This window comes from Macaca thibetana, chromosome 9 (assembly GCF_024542745.1).
Source record: "Macaca thibetana thibetana isolate TM-01 chromosome 9, ASM2454274v1, whole genome shotgun sequence".
Lineage (NCBI taxonomy): Eukaryota > Metazoa > Chordata > Mammalia > Primates > Cercopithecidae > Macaca > Macaca thibetana.
Window position 1 is genome coordinate 17,531,019 of NC_065586.1, and position 12,144 is coordinate 17,543,162.

The 12,144-nt window shown below is 40.1% G+C and overlaps 1 protein-coding gene and 1 pseudogene across 1 annotated transcript in view; one reads left to right on the forward strand and one right to left on the reverse strand.

Moving 5' to 3' along the window:
- Positions 1 to 12,144, reverse strand: part of TRDMT1 (tRNA aspartic acid methyltransferase 1) — a 687,969-nt gene that overhangs the window by 445,400 nt on the left and 230,425 nt on the right. The gene's annotated exons all lie outside the window — the stretch shown is intronic.
- On the forward strand, positions 1,785 to 2,721 carry LOC126963241 (pre-mRNA-splicing factor 38A-like; annotated as a pseudogene).

A 12,144-nucleotide genomic window follows, 5' to 3' on the forward strand; every position in this document is an offset into this window, starting at 1 on the left:
TTCCCCTTAATCTATTAATTTTACACTTAGGAATCTCTCGTATGTGCCTTCGGCTGCACAAAGATACAACATACTTGGGCCTGTTACTTAACCTGATACTGATTCTTCCTTGGCGAAATGTTTATTACAGTAGCGTATGCCTCATTTAATTGTTATTTTCAAATGAGATAAAGAATACATGGCCTGTACATAATAAATTTCAATGAATAGATAAAAATCAAATCTTGATGTTACTATGATCCCATTTTATTATGACATGGTTGTTTTATGTACCTATATACTATTTTTGGCCGGGTGTGATTTCTCATGCCTGTAATCCCAGCACTTTGGGAGGCTGAGGTGGGCGGATCACAACGTCAGGAGTTTGAGACCAGCCTGGCCAATATGGTGAAATTCCGTCTCTACTAAAAATACAAAATGCTCATCAATAGAGAAGTATATATTATGAAAAAGCATGCACATATATGTACATACGCACACAAATCTCCAAGATGCTGTTCGAGCAAAATAGCAAAGTCACAAAATATGTATAGATTATTTCCATGTATTTATCCCTCTGTGTGTGTGTGTGTGTGTGTATGTGTGTGTGTGTAAAGAGAAAGAATGAATGTGTGTTTTATAAAGATTTAAAAGAACACCAAAGTTTTATTAATGCCGTAAGTATTTGGCAAAGGGAATAACTGAAGAGGCACTGACATTGTTTTACCCTGTGTTGTTCTGTATTGTTTGAATTCTGTCCTTTCTGAACAGCCTGTAGAGGTGTCAGTGTTCCCATTAAAACCAGTGAACTTGCCTCGTCCAAAACCACAACAGCTGAACCCTTTGACTTCGATCAATTCTAAGTAGTTTGGTCATCTGTTTTTTCAGATTAGAAATGATAGAAGATAATTTATAATCCATATTTTGCATAGCATTGAGGATGAAAGAGATTTACATCTCTTTTTTTATTTTTATTATTTACTTATTTATTTTGAGACAGAGTATCGCTCTGTCGCCCAGGCTGGAGTGCAGTGGCCGGATCTCAGCTCACTGCAAGCTCCGCCTCCCGGGTTCACGCCATTCTCCTGCCTCAGCCTCCCCAGTAGCTGGGACTACAGGCGCCCGCCACCTCGCCCCGCTAGTTTTTTGTATTTTTTAGTAGAGACGGGGTTTCACCGTGTGAGCCAGGATGGTCTCGACCTCCTGACCTCGTGATCCGCCCGCCTCGGCCTCCCAAAGTGCTGGGATTACAGGCTTGAGCCACCGCGCCTGGCCTACATCTCTTTTTTTATTTTTATTTTTATTATTTACTTATTTATTTTGAGACAGAGTATCGCTCTGTCGCCCAGGCTGGAGTGCAGTGGTGCATCTCGGCTCACTGCAAGCTCCGCCCCCTGGGTTCACACCATTCTCCTGCCTCAGCCTCCTGGGTAGCTGGGACTACAGGCGCCCGCCACCACGCCTGGCTAATTTTTTGTATGTTTTTAGTAGAGACGGGGTTTCACCATGTTAGCCAGGATGGTCTCTATCTCCTGATCTCGTGATCCGCCCGCCTCGGCCTCCCAAAGTGCTGGGGTTACAGACGTGAGCCACCACGCCCGGCCATATCTCATTTTTTTAAAAAAGGGACTTAGGATAGTGAGCTTAAGTTTTTTGAAAAATCATCTTATTCCTAACAATGGCAGATTAATGAAGCATTTCTGAACGAAATTATTTCATCATATTCTGATTAAGGAACTCTGCATTTGAGAAAGCTATAAAATTTTTATATTCTTCAATTAATACTCTACATAAAAGATTCTAAAATGGCTAACCGTACAGTGAAGGATGCGCACAGCACCCACCGCACCAACGCTCAGTATCTGGCAGAGAAGATCATTCGAACTCGAATCTATGAGTCCGAGTACTGGAAAGAGCGGTGCTTTGGACTTACGGCTGGGGCTTGTAGTCTGTAGAGCCATGGAGTTAAGGTTTGTGGGTGGCATCTATGGTGGCAACATAAAACCAACACGCTTTCTGTGTTTAACCTTGAAGATGCTTCAAATTCAACCCGAGAAGGATATCACTGTAGAGTTTATCAAAAATGAAGATTTCAAGTATGTCCGCATGCTGGGGGCATTTTACATGAGGCTGCACTGCAGTTGATGGCTACAAGTACTTGGAGCCTTTGTACAAAGACTGTCGAAAAATCAAGAGCCAGAACCGAAATGGAGAGTTTGAATTGATGCATGTTGATGAATTTATTGATGAACTATTGCACAGTGAGAGAGTCTGCGGTATCATTCTGCTCCGGCTGCAGAAACGCTAGGTATCAGAGGAAGCTGAGCAGCTGGAGCCTCGAGTTAGTGCTCTGGAAGAGGACATGGATGATGTGGAGTCCAGCGAAGAGGAAGAAGAGGAGGATGTGAAGTTGGAAAGAGCGCCATCACCTGATCACCGCCGGAGAAGCTCCGGAGACTTGGACAAGCCCGGTCACTCTCCCACACTGCGCTACAGAAGGAGAGTAGGAGTCGCTCTCCTAGAAGGCGGAATCGATCTCCCAAAAGGAGAAGCCCCGCCCCGCGCCGAGAAAAGCATCGGAGCAAGAGTCCAAGACGTCACCGCAGCAGGTCCCGAGATCGGCGGCACAGATCCCGTTCCAAGTCCCCAGGTCATCACCGTAGTCACAGACACAGGAGATACTCAAAGTCTCCCGAAAGGTCTAAGAAGAGCCACAGGAAGAGCCGGTGAGGGAATGAGTAATGGACTCAGTTTGGTTTTAGTCCACATGGCCTCCTGTGGATATGAGGGTATCTGTCTATGTGGAAAGATTAAGATCTCTCCCAGCTAGCTATAAGAATATTTTAGTTTTTTGGCCGGGCGCGGTGACTCACGCCTGTAATCCCAGCACTTTGGGAGGCTGAGGTGGGCGGATCACAAGGTCAGGAGTTCGAGACCAGCCTGGCCAATATGGTGAAACCCCGTCTCTACTAAAAATACAAAAATTAGCCAGGCGTGGTGGCAGGCGCCTGTAGTACCAGCTACTCGGGAGGCTGAGGCAGGAGAATCAGTTGAATCCGGGAGGCAGAGGTTGCAGTGAGCTGAGATCATACCACTGCACTCCAACCTGGGTGACAGAGCGAGATTCCATCTCAAAATAGTAATAATAATAATAATAATAATAATAAATAATAATATTTTAGTTTTTTTATCAAGTTTCTCAACCTTTGTTTTTAACGAAGGAGATGCTGAGTTTTGTATCTCTTTTTAATCATAATCAACATCAGTTTTTTACCCAACTAACCTTGACTGTATTCAAACTTACAAGAGTAGAAGGGATCTGGAGGTTGGGGATATGAATGACAAGGAAAGGATGTGGCCACCTGATGACGCTTTCCCTTTTTATTAAACCAGACACACCTGTTTCCCATTTCTCTGTAGTTTAGGTTTTGGTTTGTTGTGGTCGGAACTGCTTTGAGAATCCTGGGATTTGTGCTGCTGCTGTTATTCAAAGATGAAATGAGTAAAACGTAGTAGCTCCTAACTTTTTTCCAGCAGCAGCAAACGGTAATAAACATGAAAACTGGGGCCGGGCGCGGTGGCTCAAGCCTGTAATCCCAGCACTTTGGGAGGCCGAGGCGGGTGGATCACGAGGTCAGAAGATCGAGACCATCCTGGCTAACATGGTGAAACCCTGTCTCTACTAAAAATACAAAAAACTAGCCGGGCGCGGTGGCGGGCGCCTGTAGTCCCAGCTACTCGGAGGCTGAGGCGGGAGAATGGCGTGAACCCGGGAGGCGGAGCTTGCAGTGAGCCGAGATCGCGCCACTGCACTCCAGCCTGGGTGACAGAGTGAGACTCCGTCTCAAAAAAAAAAAAAAAAAAAAAAAAAAAAAAAAAAAACATGAAAACTGGTTAGCAGCAGTTTTGAAAGAACAGAATGCATTCAAATGTAAGGCTTCTTCTGGATCATTAAAGCCAGTTTCATCAAACAGTTCAACAGAGTGTGGCACTTAATACCCTTTATACAGCCCATTTTTTCATAGTTTCATTTGTTCTTGCCCACAAGCTTAAAATCCAGGTTAAGGTATCCAGCCTTTATTATATAAGCATTGACATTACCCAGGCCTAGTCAGTAGCAGTAGGGTAACAGGATTGAAAAAGATTTGATGGAGAGGAAAGTATCTAATACTAGTCATGGTTTTGACCTAAATTGCTAGACAATAGTGCCATTCACAAAGTCAGAAAATCCAGCAGGAAAAGATGGCTTTTAGAGGGGCAGAGAATTAGAGGATTGTGGTAGTAATGAAAATGATGCATTCAGTTTAACAAGTTTAATTTGAGACAGCTATGGTATAGCTAAAAAAAAAAAAAAAAAAAAAAGGACCATAAAGTTGGAGATAGGGACCAGAGTTTAACATAGCGATCAAGGCCAGAATTGACAATGTTTCAGTAATTGTGAAATCTGTCAATAAGACTCCCCAGAGTGTTTATATATATCAGAAATGCACACAACAGAACCATAGGCAACACCAACACTGGTGACGGAAAGAAGTAGAAGAACATTGGAATGGCCCATTCAGAAAGACAGGAGAATTAGGAGAGAATAGGTGAAAGAAGCCAGGGGTCAAGAATGCAGAAGCAAAGGAAGGACTAAAAAGCCTCCATAGACATTGATAATCAAGAGATTATTAAGATCTTTGCTAGGAGAGTTCCTTTACCTGTACTTAACTCCCTTAAAAAGAGAAAAGTGATTGAATGACTCCCAGCAACTGTAGTCCCAGCAGGAACTGTGAAGACCAGCTGCCCTGCAGGATCCAGTTTTTCTTGGGAGGTTGTATCTAGTCATAAGGTAAACATTCTCTACATTCTATTGCCTGCTCTTGAACTGAGACTTCTGCGGCAGTATTAAAGCATTTTTTAATCTTATTTGAGCTTTCATATTCTTCAGTGATTCCTTTCATAATACCTGAGTTAATAAAAGTGGTCTGAAAGAGCGCTTTTGGTTTCTGATACAGCTACATAGGACTACCTTTTAAGATTCAATATAAGCATCTCTATGTAAATGTAAAAAAAACTATATGTAAAAATTAATAATTGGCTGACAATGGAATTCTCTAAAAGATCTTCTGTTGTGAAGATAGTAGCTCCACCACCCCCCATCTTCTCTGGGGCATTTCAGGAGAGCAAAACCCCACTCTGCCTGCCCTAACAGGGGGTCAAGCTGGCTGGAAAATATCTCACCAGGGTCTGCCTCATTTGAAATACTCACTGTCAAAAACCATGACCAGCAGGATACCGTATATATCCTAAAGGAGACCAAGCTACAGGAAGCTCCTCTTTACGATGCTACTACTAAATGAACTGTAGCCTTCTACTTCTAATTCAGGATAAGGAAAACAGCTAAACACGGGCAATCTTTCAAACTAATAAAAGCAGAAAAAACTATGGGAAAAGAAAATTTTACCAAAACTATTCTCCGTAAGTGATTCTGTCCCAGAAACAAGTGAGGTAGGACTTCAGAAATTTCACCTGGCACAACTGTTATAAAACCGTGAAAAGCAGCAATGCCATTAGTAGCAACTAACATTTATTGGGTACTTATATTGGCCCACCTCTGTGCTACAAATTTATAGATATTACCTCATTTGCTCCTCAGACCACTGCTTATTCCATTTTACAGATAAGGACTTTGAGGCTTAAGAAAGTTAAGTACGGCCGGGCGCGGTGGCTCAAGCCTGTAATCCCAGCACTTTGGGAGGCCGAGACGGGCAGATCATGAGGTCAGGAGATCGAGACCATCCTGGCTAACACGGCGAAACCCCGTCTCTACTAAAAAAATACAAAAAACTAGCCGGGCGAGGTGGCGGGCGCCTGTAGTACCAGCTACTCGGGAGGCTGAGGCAGGAGAATGGTGTGAACCCGGGAGGCGGAGTTTGCAGTGAGCTGAGATCCGGCCACTGCACTCCAGCCTGGGCGACAGAGCGAGACTCCGTCTCAAAAAAAAAAAAAAAAAAAAGGAAAGTTAAGTACTTTTTCCCAAATCTAAGGCAAGTTTCACTCCGAAGCCTTGGCTCTTAACCATGACACATGTCACCATTCCACCACTGAATGTGACTGAGAATCTCAGAAGACCTGTCATGAGAATCTAATAACAATTATACCCTAAGGTATTGTGTATAACTTTTATTTTGTTAGTATTTGCCAAAAAAAAAAAAAAAATACATAAGAAAATATTGATAGCTTTAAACTAATCCATTTCATTTACTACAAGATTATAATTGGTACTGAAACAGCTCAGCCTTAATTTCCAAAACTTTAAAATATATGTGGCAAAGGTTTCTTTGCCTCTTTTAATGTGTATCCAACTAAAAATATACTTTTAAGTAAGAAAACTGAATGTTTACAAAGTTTACAAGCATCTAAAGTTAATTCACAGCAATATTTTTAAATGCTTTTTTAAAAACAAAGCAAATAATAACTCCATAAGCGTACTAAATAATTTGGAGTTTTCCAGGGCCAAAAATGCATCATAACTATAAACATACAACTTAACCAACATTTTCACAAACTAATGCTTTCTAAAAAACCTTCTTACTAGCTATGCTCATACTTAACTTTTGCTACCTGTCATTGTTATTTCATACAACTTACAAACAGACAATATCAACTCTTCTTCAAAAAAATGTATTCTGAAATTTTGGACTTTCTGGAATTTCAATTCTCATAAGATGTAATACTTTTTCTTTCTTTCTTTTTTTTTTTTAGAGACAGAGTCTCGCTGTCACCCAGGCCACATTGTAGTGGGTAATACATTTTTAATGCTATAAATTAAGTTTCTATATAAAATTTCTCATATATATTGATTTTGGAATTGAAACAAAAAAGTAATACCAGATTTTGGAGCAAATGTTTATGCATACAAGTTACAAATAAAGTTGTAACTTGGAAAAAATGAATATTTGATGCACAAAGATCTACAGACTCCGGGATAACAACTGTTTTAAATTCATTTTTTCTTCTTGAGTACACTTAATGTAAATTAACCTTTCCATTTCCTCATTTCTTAAGATTAATTTCTGTTGCAAGGGTTTTAATAAAGTTCAGCGAAAGTTTAACTCAATAAAATCAGCTTCTGAACACATTAATTTAGCCACAAACCTATTTTAGTCAGCTTATGATTAAATTAAAAATCATTCAGGCAAATTATAATTATTTTCTGTCATGCATATTTCTCAAAAACAGAAGCATATGCATTCCCCACAGTCTTGAATATATCCCTCCGTAAGAAGGGGTGTGTGTGTGTGTCTGTGTCTGTGGGAGGGCTTATTAAAAAAAGACACTAGAAGTTCTATTTAAGTAACAACACTACTATTAAAAAAATTTTTTTTTGACATAGGGTCTCTGTTGCCCAGGCTAGAGTGCACAGGCTGGTTACCGCTCAGTGCAGCCTCGACCTCCCAGGCTCAAGCAATCCTCCCACCTCAGCTTCCCAAGTAGCTGGAAGTACAGGTATGTGACACCATGCCTGGTTAATTTCTGTATTTTTTGTACAGACAGAGTTTTGTCATGTTGCCCAGGCTGGCCTCCAACTCCTGGACTTAAGTCATCCACCCACTTCAGCCTCCTAAAGTGCTGGGATTACAGGAGTGACCCACCACACCTGGCCCCAAAATCTTTTAACCTACTTTCTAGTTGTATCTAGTTTATATCATGTCATCAAATTCAATACAACAAAAATACCTGACTAGATCTTACTATTGTTCTTTCTTCCCAGCTACACTACTTAAGTGAATGGTCCGATAAATTGTACAGCTATAAAATAATATTTGCTAAAAATATCTTACTGTCAGACTATGCAAATATCATTTTTCATTTTTATAAACTTAAAACTACAGTGTTCGTTTTGATAAGAAACAATGAGACATGACTGTAGGAATGCTGATTTTTTTTTCTTTCAGTTCTATTGGGTACACTGAATATGGCATTTGTTAGAAGTCATTCCCCACCTCTCCACCCCTTCTTGATATTTCTACACCCCCCTCCCCCTGAGATAGAGTTTTGCTCTTGTCCAGGTTAGAGTACAGTGGCAAGATTTTGGCTCACTGCAACCTCTGCCTCCCGGATTCAAGTGATTCTCCTGCCTCAGCCTCCCAAGTAGCTGGGAATACAGGCATCTGCCACCACGCCTAGCTAATTTTTGTATTTTTAGTAGAGACAGGGTTTCACCACGTTGGCCAGGCTGGTCTCAAACTCCTGACTTCAAGTGATCCACCCGCCTCAGCCTCCCAAAGTTCTGGGATTACAGGTGTGAGCCACCGCACCCGGCCTTTCTCTATTGCAGTGTTTCTTAAAGGCTGGGGGGTCGACTAAGTTGCTTGCACCAGAACTGCCTAGCACCTTGCTAAAAAATTCAGGTTTCTTAGCCCCACAGCTGCTGATGCAAAATCTGTAAAGAAAGAATTCTGAGGTCCTCAGATGATTCATAAATGATTTGATCTGAAAACCATTTTTCTACAGTCATTATCCTCAAAGTTAAATCACAAAATGTTAACTGAATTTAAGAAAAATTGTTAATTTTTTAATTGTATAAATTGAATTTAAATATGTGAGGCACAATCACTAATCAAGAAACAAAATGTATTTTTACAGCAATCTCAATTTTGCATTATATATAATTTTAGCAAAGCAAGAGAAGATGGTAAGAGTATAAAGTAATGCGAAACAGAACGCTGCAGTTAAGAACATTCGAGCAAAATGAAAGTATATTAATTAATCACAGAATTTTCTAGGGTATAATCTAGGGGCATAAACGTCAATGTGAAGGTTGAGTTAATAATAAGCCTGGAAATTGCACATGCATAAATAATTTAGTGTTTTTTATGCACTTAAAAAGACATCAATCTTCATGTATGAGATGACAGGCATATTAATCTGGTTTTAAAAATCCAGGCAGGGCGCAGTGGCTCATGCCTGTAATCCCAGCACTTTGGGAGGCCGAAGTGGGTAGATCACTTGAGGTCAGGAGTTCGAGACCAGCCTGACCAACATGGTGAAACGCCATCTCTACTAAAACTACAAAATTAGCCGGGTATGGAGGCGCCTGCCTGTAATCTCAGCCACTTGGGAGGCCGAGGCAGGAGAATCACTTTAACCCGGGAGGCAGAGGTTGCAGTGAGCTGAGATCATGCCATTGCACTCCAGCCTGGGCAACAAGAGCAAAACTCAGTCTCAAAAAAAAAACCCCAATGTCTTATTTCATAAACTCCTATGAATTAGAACTCCTTCTATTATTAAAATACTCATGTGCAACCAAAACATTAAGAAACAAAAGCCCTGAGACATGAAAGTTAACATCACCAGAAAATTGAACAATTTAACATTCCTGCCCAAAGGTACATAATTAAATCTAATCATTAGGAAACATCAAACGAACTCAAATGGAGGGACTGTCTATAAAACAACAATCCTGTACTGTGGAAAATGTCCAAGTCACGAAAGGTGAAGAAAAACTAAGGAACCACTCTAGACTAAAAGAGATGGTAACTAAATGTAATTGCTGACCCTGGATTGGATCTTGACCCAGAATATACATGTGCATGCATAATACATGTCAATGAGACTGGAATAAGGTCTACCAGTTAGACAAAGGGATTGCATTATTACACTAAATATGGCCTGAGAAGCACTCTGTACTTCTATATTTGAGTCCTGGTGGACGAACTGTAACCTAGCTTAATAGGCAGACAAGATTGATAACCTAACTAGGAGTATGCACCTGTAACAACAGCCGAGTCTTGGCCAATCCCAGCGGACGTACTTCAACCACTCACAGACTGCTAAGTGTTCAGACTGTGTTCAAATAAGACAAATGCCCATATGTAACCAATCCAGCTATTTCTGTACCTCACTGCCGGTTTCTGTATATCACTTCCCTTTTTTTGTCTATAAATTTGTTCTGACCACAGGGCATCCCTGGAGTCTGTCTGAATCTGCTGATTCTGGGGGCTGCCCGATTCACGAATCGTTCATTGCTCAATTAACCTCCTTTCAATTTAATTCGGCTAAAGTTTTTCTAATAACAGTATCAATGTTGATTTCCTGATTTAGGTTATGGTACAGTGGCAAGGTAGCACGATGTCCTTGTTCTTAGGAAATAGGCACTGAAGAAATTAGGGGTTAATGTTTCAACTTATTCTCAAATGGTTCACAAAATATTATGAACAGAGAGAGAGAAAACTACAGCAAATGGGACAAAATATTAACAAGTGGGCAATTCAAGTGAAGGATTTAGAGGCGCTTTTCCTACTATTGTTAACAACTTTCCTGTAACTTTGAAATTATTTCAAAATAAAAAATGCCCAAAATATTTTAAAAGCTATAACAGGAACACACAAAAAATATCTAAAATGTTTAGAATATATTTTTAAGCTTCATATCTAAAGGAGAGACCTATGTCCATTTAAATATTTTGTAAATTTAGACTAAAACCATAAACAAATTGAATTTTAAGTTCTATTCAATGCCTTCATACTGGAAATCACAAAACTGCACTGCTTATTTTTTATTCTATCAATTATATGTTTAATCCAAATCTAAATGTATATGAAAGGTAAATACCTCTATACGTCCCATATTCATATGAAAAATATTTTTTTTTTTTTTTTTTTTTTTTTTTTGAGACGGAGTCTCGCTCTGTCGCCCAGGCTGGAGTGCAGTGGCGTGATCTCGGCTCACTGCAAGCTCCGCCTCCCGGGTTCACGCCATTCTCCTGCCTCAGCCTCCCGAGTAGCTGGGACTACAGGCGCCCACAACCGCGCCCGGCTAATTTTTTTTTTTTTTTTTTTGTATTTTTAGTAGAGACGGGGTTTCACCGTGGTCTCGATCTCCTGACCTTGTGATCCGCCCGCCTCGGCCTCCCAAAGTGCTGGGATTACAGGCGTGAGCCACCGCGCCCGGCGAAAAATATTTTAAATGTTGCCTTTTACAGTTATTTTTTTCCTTCAAGGATCTCTTAATGATTTATTGTATCGGTCTTATCAACTATAACTAATTTTGTTATGAAGTAGTTTTAGGCCAGAATTCTGTCTATTTAGTGGTGCCTGAATATGCTTATTATACACATATAAGTAACAAAGAACCCATCACATCAGATTACCCACACACTGTATTTTGTTAAAGCACAGATAACTATTTTGCAATATGATTTACTAATCGATCTAACCCAGTAATTTTGCTAAAGGTTTACTGTGTAGGAGAGAGAGAGATAAGATTAGAGGAAGATGTTAATTCCCTACAACAGGGCCTGACACACAGTGGGCATGAGACACGTATTTGTGGGAAGGAAAAGGGATTATTGCAAAATTTAGATCATTAGCAATATATCACTAGAAACTATGACATAGCAGCATAATAATTAGATGCTTAAAAATATAAAGATGAGAAAATAATGCTTCTGAAAATCTGTCGATGTCAAGCAACAAAAACTCTTGGTGAAAATGACTTTCTTATATTTCTAGCATGCTTTTTTAAAAAGCTAAAACTATCAAGGATGTTGCTATATTCATATCAAATTAACACTTTGAAAAATATTTTTTAAAACTTGCATATTGTATAATATAGCAAGCTATAAAGCTATGAAAATCAAAAAACAATCCGAATATCAAGGAATTGTCACCAAATATAATTGAAAGTTGCTAGCATCAGAATTTCTTGATCTGTGTTTCAAATGCCAAAGTCTACAGGACTGTATTCTAAAGTTCTATCTGATACAAGCCCTGACTTGGCTATTGAAAGTTATGGTGATTTACGGAGAAACTCAAAAGAAAATGCAGTCACAGAACACGATGTAAACCAAAAATAAAAGCACCTCGCCCGCCCCCACCCGCAATCATCTGAATGGACTTCCTCCTCAGCTACGGCTCTTTTAAAATGTAACCTGAGAGACTGGTTCAGGCCATGACAGGAAGTGGGGGTCAGACATGCCTGATTATAATCTCCAGCATTAAAATCAACACAGACTTTAAGTCTGAAACATTTTACAACTATTCTCTCTGAAGCCTGCTACCTGGTGGCTTCATGTGCATAATACAACTTTGGTCTCTGCAACCTCTTTTTTTTTTTTCTGAGATGGGGTCTCACTCTCGCCCAGGCTGGAGTGTAGTGGCACGTTCTCAGCTCACTGCA